The sequence below is a fragment of the Aythya marila genome, assembly GCF_965140915.1.
Source record: "Aythya marila genome assembly, chromosome: 3".
In the NCBI taxonomy this organism is placed as follows: domain Eukaryota; kingdom Metazoa; phylum Chordata; class Aves; order Anseriformes; family Anatidae; genus Aythya; species Aythya marila.
Genome location: NC_139044.1, coordinates 18,925,568 through 18,938,253, shown reverse-complemented (window position 1 = coordinate 18,938,253; position 12,686 = coordinate 18,925,568).

The window sequence follows — 12,686 nt, the reverse complement described above, 5'->3', positions numbered from 1 at the left end:
TGAATTACAGGTTTTTATCACAAGGAGATGTTTAACATCCTGTTTGGTTACTAATGGACTGAAAAAGGCTTCGGCTGCTTGATATGATACTGCTGTCATCCTACTTTTTCCAAACAGAGGAGAGATGTGTTTATTGAATAAGGCTTTCTTTATTATTAATGATTTTGCCATCTTCATCTAGGAACTACCTAATTCCATTGCTGGGTCTTCTTCTGTATTTCAAATACTCTTTTTTTCTGTGTGTGTATCTTTTTATACTGCTGGGTATGCAGATATCTTAAGCTTCAATTTTACACTTGTCATGATTCCCCTTTTTATTCCTTGTGCTGTAGACCACTATTCTAATCTCAGCCTCCTACAGACTGAAGTAATGGCTGGGAGGAGAGAGAAGGGGAAGGAAAGAGTTCATCCTTCTGCTGTCATCAGGTGCCTCTACTTTTAGGTCATTACTTTTAACTAATGCTGTTCTTACCTTCTAATTTTCCTTATTTAACTTCATGAATGATTTGACTTCACCCCGTCCTCTAAAACCATTGAGTGGGTGGCTGCTGGAAATCAAAGAACCCTCTTTAAGGAGGAGCGATATCAGCTTTCTCTTATTCCCCTTTCTGGTGGTCCCTGCTGCCCAAGGGGTCCATCTCCCAGGAGGCTCATTCATGCCTGTGTAGCTGGTGGTTCCTCTATCAACCACATCTCCTTTTCCTTCTGCGACCACTTTCTTACCTGGAGGGAAGCTGAGAATGCACACACCTTTACTAAGAGAAGAGTCCCCATCCATCACCACATGACAGATATTTTAATTCTTGGAAGATGAAATCTGGTCCAGCAGAGTACTAAATTTTTGTAAGTGACCCCATGCTACGAGGCATCGCATAACAGCAGCTAGAATGCCTCCAGATGTGTTTGTACAGAAATGCAGCGTTCTCCCAGCCGTGCTTTTGGTCCCAGTGCAAGCCATGGGTGTGGAGTGCATTTGAAAGTGAAGCCAAATGTCTTTCTGTTGCAATTGATAACTTGGGGAATTCTCACTCCTTGCAAGAATAGTGCTGGTGGTATTTTTTCTTGTTTGGGATCCTTTTTTACCTAGCAGGGGAGGGGAAAAAAAAATACAGTCAAAGGCTTGGAGTTTTACTTTGAATGAAAGTAGGTCTGTGCCTATTTTAAGATAAGAGGAAGGTAGCTCTTAGGCCAGGTACTATGTTACATTTACACTTATTGAAATAGCTTAAAAAAATATTGAAATAACTTAAAAAAAAGTTCTACCTCAACCTTGTTTGTAAAATCCTTTAAAATGTGTCTGAGAGCTATGCTGCTAGCTGCTGGCTGTGTCCACGCTGCTGCTAGGAGAGGACATGGGACACAGCCCAGACTTCAAGGTTGGGGCTTGATCCATCTCACATCCACACTGTGCAGACCCAACACCCTTTGCAGCAGGCTGGCAGCATCTCTTGTGTCATCTCTGCATGTGGGGTCACCTCTGGGACTTGGGTGGTGAGCCTATGCCCCGAGGAGAGCACCCCTAGTCTGTGGGGTTTGCTCGATGTACATGAAATAATGTGGCACTGAGGCTGCAGCCCCTTAGGTGCTATTTCCACAGATCAAAGTGCAGCAAGCCCTGTAATGTACTTGTGGGGCATGGATGGTGCTGGGATAGGGCAGGGAGATAACAGGATGTGGTCTCATCCGTACCACCTTTGGGAATGCTTTCTGGAGCAAACTGCCAGGGCACGTTTCCTGGGAGGTACTTGGAGCAGTCCAGAGCAAGGCCAGGGAATAACCTGTCAGTTATTGAACTGGTCAGGGATTTATGCTATCCAGCACTGTGGAGACATACATTGGGAATGTATTTTAGATGCAGAGCAAGTCTGTTTTTGATGAATACACACTTCTTTGCCCATTATCAGTATATATGAGCTTTCAGAGCTCAGAGAATGGCAGTGACAATTATAGTGCTAAAACTAAGGGGACTTTTATCTTCAAGCAGTGGCAGCCCTGCTAGTTTCTGTCACTGAGATGCCTGTGAAAGTGGTGAGATAGGAAGGCTACGTGGTGCTGGAAGTTCTCAGGCTCCACAGGTATGGCTGGAGCATCAGGACTGCGTACAGTAAATGGACTATAGGGCCCAGGCATGTAGAAAGGACCAGTACAGTAGACATAAATGAATGAGATGGAAAAGCAGACATTCTTTAAGACAATGATTGGGAAAACCTGAATACATAGCAGAGGAAATCAGGCTGTTCAGCAACAAATCTGGTTAATGTAGCTGGGTTTAGATCCACCCAAGGATTTGGTGTAACTTTACAATGAAAATAAACATGTATTCTTTTGATTTCTCTTAATGTGTTCCATGAAAACAATACAATTAAATCAGGAGCACATGGGCAAATGCATTAACTATAACTTATGTGCCATTTAATGACCAATTAACAGGAACTCAGGATATCTCCAAACACTAAAAAACAAGAAACAGAAATCATCACTCCCAAAGATGAATATGGTACTTTTCCTTCAGCGCTTGAAGAAGAGAGGCACTTGTTTATACTTCAAGAGATATTTTTAAAAGATCAAAGTAATGACAGAGAGCAGAAGATGCATCGGGATGACAGAATTAACAGTTGAAAATTACGTTCATTTGGACCCTTAGTACCAACTTCAGCAAACACGGTCATGACATAGATGCAAGTCAACTGCTCAAAGGAGCTTGGGAAACAGTGTTGAAATCACAGCTCATCAGTTCCAAACGTCTTCAGAGAAAATCCACAGAGACAAAACTTCCTTAAAGGAAAGAAAGAAAGAAAACGAGTCAATTCAAAGCTGCTTCTCAAGGGAGTTACATTAAAAAAAAAAAATAAAAAAATAAGTAAATACTCAAAAGTATGCAGAAAGTAGATGAATTGAAGCAGTCCTGAAAGATGTAAGAAAAGATATCATCGTAGTCTCAGAAATGAAATAAAGATTAGATAATAAAACTAAGTGGATACATTATCCACATAAAAACTTTGAGAGTTTGAACTTACCCCTTTATATAACATCTGATGAAATAATTCCTGAGAAGGCAGTTGCTTTGGAAGGCATTGAATTGTGATTCATGTATTCAGAGCTCCTTTTACACCATCAAAGGTATCTTCGTGAACAAAATAAGCTCTTGATGCATCAAAACTGACACAAAATAGTTGCTTGACAAATGAAGTTAGTGCTCTCAAGGAGGGTGGCTGTAACTTGTATTTTTTCAGTGAGTGATTTTAAAGACACCTTGACTTCAACAGACCTCTTTGAGGCTGCTCGCCTTCAATGCACAAAAGCTAGCATGTATAACCCTTGTGTCAAGAATCGACAATTAAATATATTTGGTTTAAATTGATGAGATCAATCCTCCTACTTTCCTTTGTGCTTTCATCTCCTGCATCTTTTTAAGATTAAAATGTGGTTATCCTATAAAATTCATAGAAGAAGAAAAACAAAACAAAACAAACAAAAAAACAATAATAGACCATAGGACCTTCACTGGTTCAACAACTTTGCCTTTTAGTTTTCTACATATTTCTTAGTATACCTAGATTTCAAAGAAGTTCAAATTGCTTATTTCAATTACTACCACCAGAAATGGGAAAAAAAAAAAAAAAAAAAAAAAAGTGCGTGTGTGAAATATTTGAAGCTATTTTTTTAGCCAGTGGTTCCTTAGTCACTGTAATCATATTGCTCGTCATGAGGCTCGTCATGAGGCACGCTTGCTTCCTTGCAGCTCAGTCCGTGTGTTGCTGCAAGCTCCTGCGATGGCTGTCTGTATAGAGCACCAGCTTGCCTGGCTCATGCTTGGTACCTGTGCTCTCAGGCACAAAGCACCATCCTTGTGGGGCTGTTGGGGCACTTCAGAGACATCCTGATGGGAAGTGTGACCCCCAGCCACTGGAGACAACAAACGACATCAACTTGAAAGTAAAATTGCCGTGGTTTCCTAGATCACATCTCCCTCCCGCTGCCCAGACACAGCCCTTCGTTGCAAAGGAGGGGAAGCCATTTACTCTCTTTAAGAATTGCTCCCAGCTCGCCTAAAGGGCTCCACACATTTGCTTTCTAGGTGCAAAGTGCCTCCCTGCCCTGCTTGTGGGGACACGCTGGCCTTGGGCAGGGTACAGACCGAGCTGCCTCTGCTCACTCTGGACCCACTGAAGTGTGTGCCACTGGCACAGGGCGTTAGGCTGTCCATGCGTATTCTGCTCATATTTTAGGAGCTCTTTGCAGAGATGCTATCGTATAGCTCAAGGGCATGGTGCAAAGCACTGAGACTTGGGGTAGAATTACAAGGGCGCTCAGTGGGACTGACTGTGTGGTGTGCCAGAGGGCCTGTTATGGAGTTACACCTGATGGTTAATATTTGCCACCCGCTATCACTGCTCAACGGGAAATACAGTGTGTTTTTATATGCTTCAAGAGAAGAGGTGAATGAAGTGTCCTGATTACCATAATCCAGTGACTGCCAGGCAAGGCTATCTTTATTTTCTACACAGTTATTGATTGGGAGGGACTGCAGGCTGACCTGGCTCGGGGAAGGACCTCCTGCAGTAAGGCTTTATTACCAGCCTGGAGTACTTCACACAGAATCACAGAATTTCTAGGTTGGACGAGACCTCAAGATCATCGAGTCCAACCTCTGACCTAACACTAACCAGTCCTCCACTAAACCATATCCCTAAGCTCTACATCTAAACGTCTTTTAAAGACACCCAGGGATGGTGACTCCACCACTTCCCTGGGCAGCCCCTTCCAATGCCTAACAACCCTTTCAGTAAAGAAGTTCTTCCTAACATCCAACCTAAAACTCCCCTGGTGCAACTTAAGCCCATTCCCCCTCGTCCTGTCACCAGGCACGTGGGAGAACAGACCAACCCCCACCTCACTACAGCCTCCTTTAAGGTAACTGTAGAGAGCGATAAGGTCACCCCTGAGCCTCCTCTTCTCCAGGCTGAACAAGCCCAGCTCCCTCAGCCGCTCCTCGTAGGACTTGTTCTCCAGACCCCCCACCAGCTTTGTCGCCCTTCTCTGGACTCTCTCGAGCACCTCCATGTCCTTCTTGTAGCGAGGGGCCCAAAACTGAACACAGTACTCGAGGTGCGGCCTCACCAGAGCCAAGTACAGGGGGACAATCACTTCCCTCGCCCTGCTGGCCACACTGCTTCTTACGCAAGCCAGGATGCTGTTGGCCTTCTTGGCCACCTGAGCACACTGCTGGCTCATATTCAGCCGACTATCCACCATCACTCCCAGGTCCTTCTCTGCCTGGCAGCTCTCCAACCATTCGTCTCCCAACCTGTAGCTCTGCTTGGGGTTATTGCGCCCCAGGTGCAGGACCCGGCACTTGGCCTTGTTGAACTTCATGCAGTTGACCTCAGCCCATCGGTGCAGCCTATCCAGATCCTCCTGCAGAGCCTTCCTACCCTCGAGCAGATCGACACACGCACATAGCTTGGTGTCATCTGCACACTTACTGAGGGTGCACTCAATGCCCTCATCCAGATCATCGATGAAGATATTAAAGACGACTGGCCCCAGTACCGAGCCCTGGGGAATGCCACTAGTGACCGGCCTCCAGCTGGATCTGACTCCATTCACCATGACTCTTTGGGCCCAGCTATCCAGCCAGTTTCTAACCCAACGAAGCGTGAGCCAGTCCAAGCCACGAGCAGCCAGTTTCTTGAGGAGAATGCTGTGGGAAACGGTGTCAAAAGCCTTGCTGAAGTCAAGGTAGACCACATCCACAGCCTTTCCCTCATCCACCAAGCGCGTCACTTTGTCATAGAAGGAGATCAGGTTCGTCAAGCAGGACCTGCCTTTCATAAACCCATGCTGACTGCGCCTGATCGCCTGCTTGCCCTGCAAGTGCTGCGTGATGACACTCAAGATAATCTGCTCCATGAGCTTCCCTGGCACTGAGGTCAAACTGACAGGCCTATAGTTCCTCGGGTCTGCCCTGCGGCCCATCTTGTAGATGGGCATCACGTTTGCTAGCCGCCAGTCGATTGGGACCTCCCCCGATAGCCAGGACTGCTGATAAATGATGGAAAGCGGCTTGGCCAGCTCCTCTGCCAGTTCCCTCAGTACCCTCGGGTGGATCCCATCTGGCCCCATCGACTTGCGCACATCCAAGTGCCATAGCAGGTCACCAACCAGTTCTTCATGGATAATGAGGGCCACATCCTGCTCCCCATCCCCTTCCGCCAGCTCAGGGTACTCGGTATCCAGAGAACAACCGGTATTGCCGCTAAAGACTGAGGCAAAGAAGGCATTAAGCACCTCTGCCTTTTCCTCATCTTTTGTAACTAGGTTTCCCCCCGCATCCAGTAAAGGATGGAGATTCTCCTTAGTCCTCTGTTTTGCATTGATGTATTTGTAAAAAGATTTTTTGTTATCTTTAATGGCAGTAGCCAGATTGAGCTCCAGATGAGCTTTGGCCTTTCTAATTTTGTCCCTGCACAGTCTTGCAACATCCTTATAGTCCTCCCTAGTGGCCTGCCCTCTTTTCCAAAGATTAAAACCCCTCTTTTTTCTCCTAAGCTCAAGTTACAACTCTCTGTTCAGCCAGGCTGGTCTTCTTCCAAACCGGCTCGTCTTTGGGCACGTGGGGACAGACCGCTCCTGCGCCATTAAGATTTCCTTCTCGAGGAGCGCCCAGCCTTCCTGGACTCCTCTGCCCTTCAGAACCACCTCCCAAGGGACTCTACCAACTAGTGTCCTGAGCAGCTCAAAGTCAGCCCTCCGAAAGTCCAATACAGCGGTTTTACTGGTCCCCTTCCTGGCCTCGCCAAGAATAGTGAACTCCACCATTGCGTGGTCACTCTGCCCAAGACAGCTCCCGACAATCACATCCTCCACCAGTCGTTCTCTGTTTGTGAAGAGAAGGTCTAGAGGGGCGCCACCCCTGGTAAGCTCACTAACCAGCTGCATCAGGAAGCTATCTTCCACACTCTCCAGAAACCTCATAGACTGCTTTCTCTGGGCTGCGTTGTGCTTCCAGGATATGTCAGGGAAGTTGAAGTCCCCCACGAGAACAAGCACCGACGATTTTGCAACTTCTGTCAGCTGCCTGTAGAACTCCTCATCCGTCTCCTCATCTTGGTTCGGCGGTCTATAACAGACCCCGACCAGGACGCTAGCCTTGTTGGCCTTCCTGCTGATCCTAACCCAATGGGATTCAACCTTGTCATTCCCAGACTCAAGTTCCACAACATCGAAAGACTCTCTAATATAGAGAGCCACACCACCACCCCTTCTGTGCTGCCTGTCCCTTCTGAAGAGCCTATAGCCAGGCATTGCAGCACTCCAGTCATGAGAGTGGTCCCACCACGTCTCCGTGATGGCAACCAAGTCGTAGCCTGCCTGCTGCACGATGGCTTCCAGCTCCTCCTGTTTGTTACCCATGCTGTGTGCATTGGTGTAGATGCACTTCATCTGGGCCATTGCCTTATCCCCCGGCCTTGCCATTGTTTCCCCGGCACAGCTCCAACAAGCCTTGAGCGAACAAACGGCTGTGCGAACGGCTGTGTGGTGCTTAGCTGCCAGCTGGGGGAAACCACGACGACAGCAATGTAGTCATGTAACCAAATTAAAGCCAAAACTTTCAGCCCAGTCCTTGACCTGAATAGGGAGTGAGGATCCGGAGCCTGGCATTTATACGTGATAGTTTATATGCAGCCAAAGTAAATACTTCAGTCGGAGGTCATGGCGCTAGATTTTGAAAAGTCCGGCATAAAGAAGAGATCTCAGAAAAGCAAATTTAAGCAACATTAATGTCAAGTAAAGTCTTTCTGATTGCTATATTCCTTATCTGTCGTGACTAGACAGATGAAAATCCAGGATGGCAATTTTGCCTTTTAGGTCATTTTCTTTTTTTCTTTTATTTATTTCTTCTCTTTATGTTGATTTATCTTATTTTAACAGGCTCTGTACTAATTTTCCTCACAGAATGACTAGCAGAAATATGACCCTTACATGTCTTTTGTAGTTAATTAATTAGGTCAATTCTAACCACTGAGCCCCTTGTCAGGTTCTTTCTGTTAGCAATAAGGAGCAATTGAACCTTAAACATTGAAACGAGCTTGTTGAGCCTATTCCACAAGGTCTCATGACTCCACACATGTGAAGTGAAATCTGCCAGGTGGGGATCATTTGACCTTTGCTATATAGGAAGCATGAGGATGTATGGGAAGACTTGCCACTCCAGAGGAGTTTGAGGTTCAGGTTACTTAGGGTGCTTTTCTACTGTCATGGAGAAATGGACTCAGTGTTCCAAGATAGACTGCTTTTTCTTTGTGTTTTCGGCCATCTCTGAGAAATAGTTTTGGAGAATCTATGAGCTAGTAACATAGGCGGTGACTACTCAGAAGAGAAAAACCCTGGTGGTGCTACTTCTCTGTGAAGTTGTTTGACAGTGAGTCAAATTCAGAAGCAGGCAGGTAAGTGCTTTGGGGTTAAAAATTTGATTTAGATTGGGCTGGGGAGCTGGAGGACATCTTTCACCAGTCCTGGTCCCCAGTCCTGGTCCCCAGTCCACCAATGCATTTTAAATTAACTTGGCCTCTGATTATTAGCTATACTGTAGCTAGAACTGTCTTCCCATGTTGAAGTACCACTTTCTGGTCATAAGAATATCAGCTCATATTAATCTTCTGTCGGCTTTCCCTGTTGAGCCCTAGGAGGAGGAACAGGCAGATGCAGGATTGGGCAGAGTTCTGCTGTCTGAGCCTCTGATGGGATGTGTTAGCTGTTCCTTGTTGACCTACCCTGCTCTGAATTTGGAATGTTTTTGATCAGACTGTCATGGTCACTATTCTGACAGCATCTCTTATCCCCCTGTGTGTTAGCGGAGTGTAAGTAGCTCGTCCATGTCTCCAGTGCCCAAATTCCCACCCAACATCCCTAGGTGGGTCCAGACTTTGTTTAGGAGATCATGGGGTGAGAGCAGGGGAACAGTGATCTGAATGGAGCTCACTTCATACAGTCATAAGAAGGTAAGAGTTGGGTAGGAGCAAACTGTGAAAATCTTAACTGATAGGAGAGGAAAAGACAACAAAAGTATCTTAACAGCTCTGCTTTGTGTCCATTGTCATTATAAATATTAAGTAGCCCATTGTCATTGAACTGTTTGAATCAACATGTAAGACAACTATCGCTGCATTGCAGAGAGAGATATATTCAATATACATGAATTACATCAGAGTCATAGGACTATGATGTGCCAAGCACTTCCTACAGTTTTTTTTGGTTTATCTGAGGAGGTAAATTGCCTTTTGCATAACTTACTTGTGACATAACTTCCTGAAAGGGCATTCAAAAATGAAGGTTTCTGTAAACATTTATAATTTGAGCTTTGCTTCAAAATTGTAATAATTGAAATAATTGAATGATTGAAAGCTCATTTTTCCTCCTCCTCCTTCATCCTTGTGTTATTTCATTGGGCTAATCAAGATGAGAAGACAGTTGCTACTTATGTTGTCTGTTTTTGACAGTTTGCTTACTGTTTTACTTAGCTTCCCTGCCAAAAGACCAGGAACACCTTTGCCAGGCATGGCAGCATACCTAAAACCAAGGAGTGGCAAGATGTAAGCATTAGGATACATATCTCCATACAGATTTTGCAACACCTAAAGGAAAATAGAGAGAGTGAAGGAAGGGGTATGTTATAAGATAGGTCTTTCACAAAAAGTCACAGATAAGATAATTGGAATAGAAACAAGGGGGTCCTACAGAAATGCAACAGGATACTGCAGAAATTACATTACTCTAAAACCTATGGAGCATTACATCTTTTATATGATTTTTTTGAGCTATTGTATACAATTTAATAGCAGAGGTATCTGAGCTATAGGATGGTCAAAAAAAAAAAGCCTGCAGAAAGCTTGTCATTTTGTGTTAAATTCTACAGGAGTTTTCCATAAGGGCTGGACTGCTTCTAAGGTGTATCCTGTGCGTGTTTCTTCTTTACTCCTGTGGCGAGCTGAACTTTGGTTTTAGTCTGCAGCACATTCTGAATGTGTGAGTAGCCTTTTGTGGGGAGAAAAGAAGATAGTTCTCTGTCTCATTAATCTGCAGATTCATGTGGAAGTCTATGCTGTCTTAAACTTCATTGGCAGGTCACCATCCAGCTGCATGAGTCATTGTGTTTGAGTTTTAAATGGGGATGTACAATAGGCACTGTACCTTCTGGTGTAAAATGTACACAGAAAATCACATACCACTTCCATCAGCAACTGAGGTTTTGTATTATTTCAATGGACTGAGGCCCCTTTTTTAGTGCTTTGGGGAGCTAAGAAAGTGTATACAAAGGACTGTATAACGGCATCCTTTCCTGACTTGGTAGAAATGAGAGAAGCTCCTTTTTTAAATTATTATTATTATTATTTTTTTATTTCAGGTAGATTAGGTATGAATCACAAACACAAGATTAGCTGTATGTTAAAAAAAATACTACTTTTAGAAAGCTGACTGATTCAGATATTGAAGATTATCAATTGTTCCTACCATAAAATTGAAAACAAAGTTTGGGAAGATTGCTGCTGATGGCAGTACAACAGAGATCAGAAATGACAAAAGGGTGTAAATTTCTCCTAAAGTAGGAAGGATTAAAAATGTCAAAACAGTAATAAACCACAACCAGGTCAAGAGGTCAATCCACATGAGAAAACCAACATGCAACAGAAGGGCCTCTGAAACTTCTGAAGAACAGAAGATCAGTAGGAAAGCATTTTTATGAGAAATAAAATGTGCCTTCCTGTCAGGGAGGAAGGGAGTTGCAGGGTGCTTGAGAAATGGAAAAAAAAAGTCATTAAACTCTGATATGAATAAAGATCAGGTGAGAGAGGATGTCACCCTGTGGCCTTTGGAACTGTATTTCTGCTGCCTCCTGAAATTATGTTTTCCTGAAACAAAGGAACAGTGTTATGGAAAAGTGGGTGCCAGGTACTTTAGGAAAATGAGACACAGTGAAGCGGATAAAAGAGACAAAGACAATAGCAATCATATGCAATAAAGTGAAGGCAGCTGAGTTCTGAGACAAAGGTGAATATTCTGAGCCAGCAAGATGACTGAAGCAGGGGAAGGAAGGAGGGGAAGGTGATTCACAATAACATTTGAAAGACATTGGCCTGAATATTTATCAATGTCACGGCAAACTTAGCTTGGCAGCCTTGTTGGCTGACTTTGTTCTTTCAGCGATTTCCCACCCTTAAGATGACAAACAGCAACGCAGTTCAAAATACGGCTCTTAATGTACGCTGAAAGCAACAGTGCTAAGGCTCGCATGCCAAGTCCACAGACATTGTCATGCAGTTGTATGGCTTTCCTATAGACATAACTGAAAGATTTCCTTGGACTGACATCCACCGGAGTGTGTTCAGTCTGGGAACACAGACTCCTGTACCCCTACACCGACATGGGGGTACAAGCCCACACCCCACCTGGACAGAAGGAACACTGCATGGCTGCTCAGAGCACCTCACTTTCTGTCTGTTCATTCAAATTAAAATGTAGGTCCTATGCCCTCGCCAGTGATTGGGCTACATCTTTAGTTTAGAAATGGCTGAAATAATTCTGAAGTGATTAATCCAACTGATTGATGATGGATACAAAAGTACTCAAGGAAATCTTCTTCTCGCTGATAGCGAAGGTTTAATTTATGTTGCTTTTGTAAGAGCTACTTCTGCACATATATAATGGCGTTCTGAAGTGAGTAGTCACCTGAAGGTTAAGATGCAGGTACTATTAAGTGTCTGAGAGAAGTGCCCAATCAATAAATTTCAGAGCTGTACTCAGTGCCGTATCCCAACTTCTCCAAAGTTAAAATTGCAGTCCAACTCATCTATAGGTAGGGTCAGGGCAAATGTCACGCTATAAAAAGATGGAAAAAGGACCGTGCCTGCTCTTGGTTACATTGGGGAAAGTGGAGTTAACTCCAGATGTCATGTCATACTGCTGTAACCGAGAACTGAATTTGGCTATTTGTTTTGAATCAATGCTATCAATAAAAGTCTGCCAAAAATAACCAACTGGTAAATATTAATTTAAACAGAAAAATTGGAAATCATTTTCACACTCAGTTGCAACATGGGGCCACTGCATGCTGGCAGTAAGAGGATAATGACACCAGGTGCCAAAAAAATACCTGGAAAGCATTACTTCTGTGTGACATCCAATAAAGATGCCGCACACACCCCTACATTTTTCAGCAATTAAATATCTGCGAATGAAAGTGCTCTCATTCCCCAATTCCCTGTCTGCAATGGCCAAAATTTGGCCCAACAGTGCTGTAATAGAAGTTTTTCAGGGTGGCCCCTCTGCATAACAGCTGTTTCACAGTCTGATAGTAGCGTCTCCAACCAGCTGCTTCAGTTTGCTCCTGGCTGTCGCTGCTATAGGTTAATAGGAACAGAGGCAAGAGAAGGGCCTAGGCCAGCATAAAGCAGAAATAACAAAATTTTCTGCCAAAAGGGAGTGTGGGATAAGAACTTTAATGGGCAAGCAAACAAAGAATCAGACTGAAGCCTGAGGCGCTTCAGTGTGTTGGCAACAGACAAGCAGTCCTGGAACAAGTGCAGCCCAGAGTCTCAATTTGAAATGACTGTGTGGCCCCTGTGCCAAAAAAGTTTGGCTCTGTGTACACGTGTGTGCATGTATATCTATATCCCCACACCAAA